Source organism: Aptenodytes forsteri, unplaced genomic scaffold (assembly GCF_000699145.1).
Source record: "Aptenodytes forsteri isolate BGI_AS27 unplaced genomic scaffold, ASM69914v1 Scaffold332, whole genome shotgun sequence".
Classification (NCBI taxonomy): Eukaryota; Metazoa; Chordata; class Aves; order Sphenisciformes; family Spheniscidae; genus Aptenodytes; species Aptenodytes forsteri.
The window spans coordinates 78,612-80,538 of NW_008794158.1; the positions used below are offsets into that span (position 1 = coordinate 78,612).

Below are 1,927 nucleotides of genomic sequence, written 5' to 3' on the forward strand. Positions count from 1 at the left end.
GCCGGAGCCGCGCTGGCCCCCGGCCCGCTTCACACGCGCCGCCACGCTTTCACACCCGGCCTGCGCGGGCTTGTACCCCCTCCCCGACACGCAGCCGGCATGATGGGCCGTGCGTGTGCACACGCACGCACGTCCTTCCCTGGCGTGCGTGCACACCCCTTCCCCTGTAGGCACGTACAGATGTGCATGCCCTTCCCTGGCATGCGTGCGCATGCATGCGTGCCTTTCCCCTGTGTGCATGCACACCTGTATGTGCACCCTCCCCTGGCGTGCCTACAAGTGCACGCTTTACCCCTGCGCATGCACACACGTGTCTCTGTGCTTCTCCTCTGTGCATGTACGTGCACACACCCTTCCCGGGTGTGCATGCACACAAGTGCGTGCCTGTCTGCACGCATGCCAGGGAAGGATGCACACGTTCATGCCCTTCCCCTGTGTGCTGTGTGGCATGTGCGCATGCCTGCCTTTCCCCTGTGTGCATGCACACCAGGGAAGGGTGTGCAACATGTGTGTGCAGGCACACAGCGGAAGGGCATGCACAAGCGTGCACGCATGCCAGGGAAGGGTGCACACATGTGTGCACCCTTCCCTGGCATGCGTGCACGCTTGTGCATGCCCTTCCGCTGTGTGCCTGCACACACATGTTGCACACCCTTCCCTGGCACGCGTGCACACTTGTGCGTGCCCTTCTGTGCATGCACACAAGTGCGTGCCTGTCCCTTGCGTGCACGCATGCCAGGGAAGGATGCACACGTTCATGCCCTTCCCCTGTGTGCACACACGCATGTGCACGCCCTTCCCTGGCATGTGTGCACATACGTGCACACCCTTCCTTGGCGTGCATGCACACAAGGGCACGCCTTCTCCTGGTGCATGTGTACACCCTTCCCTGGCATGTGTGCACATGTCTGTACCCTTCCCCTGTGTGCATGCACACGAGCGCACCCCTATCCCTTGTGCATGCACACACATGTTGCACATCCTTCCCTGGCACGCGTGCATGCTTGTGCATGCCCTTCCCCTGTGTGCGTGCACACACACGTGCACACCCTTCCCCGGCATGCGTGCATGCTTGTGCGTGCCCTTCCCCTCTGTGCCTGCACACATGTGTGCACCCTTCCCCAGTGTGCACGCATACATGTGCACACACGTGCACACCCTTCCCTGGCATGCATGCACGCTTGTGCATGCCCTTCCCCTCTGTGCATGCACACACATGTGCACACCCTTCCCCGGCATGCGTGCATGCTTGTGCATGCCCTTCCCCTGTGTGCGTGCACACATGTGTGCACCCTTCCCTGGCGCGCACGCATACATGTGTGCACACGTGCACACCCTTCCCTGGCACGCATGCACGCTTGTGCATGCCCTTCCCCTGTGTGCGTGCACACACATGTGCACACCCTTCCCCGGCACGCGTGCACGCTTGTGCATGCCCTTCCTCTCTGTGCATGCACACATGTGTGCACCCTTCCCTGGCATGCGTGCACGCTTGTGCATGCCCTTCCGCTGTGTGCCTGCACACACATGTTGCACACCCTTCCCTGGCACGCGTGCACACTTGTGCGTGCCCTTCCCCTGTGTGCGTGCACACGTGTGCACCCTTCCCCGGCGCGCATGCATACATCTGTGCACACCCTTCCCTGGCACGCATGCACGCTTGTGTGTGCCCTTCCCCTGTATGCATGCACACACACGTGCACACCCTTCCCCGGCACGCGTGCACGCTTGTGCATGCCCTTCCTCTCTGTGCATGCACACATGTGTGCACCCTTCCCCGGCACGCATGCATACATGTGTGCACACATGTGCACACCCTTCCCCGGCGTGCGTGCACACGTGCACGTCCTTCCTGGCACGTGTGTGCACAGCCCTTCCCCTGCCTTTTGCGCACCCTCTCCCGCACGCGTATCCGCACACCCCCCCC

General features: G+C 62.4%; 1 protein-coding gene across 1 annotated transcript in view; it reads left to right on the plus strand.

Moving 5' to 3' along the window:
* The window catches only part of LOC103899693 (high affinity nerve growth factor receptor), a gene marked incomplete at its 3' end in the record, with an annotated part of 13,057 nt that overhangs the window by 10,521 nt on the left and 609 nt on the right, over positions 1–1,927 (plus strand). The window lies entirely within an intron of this gene.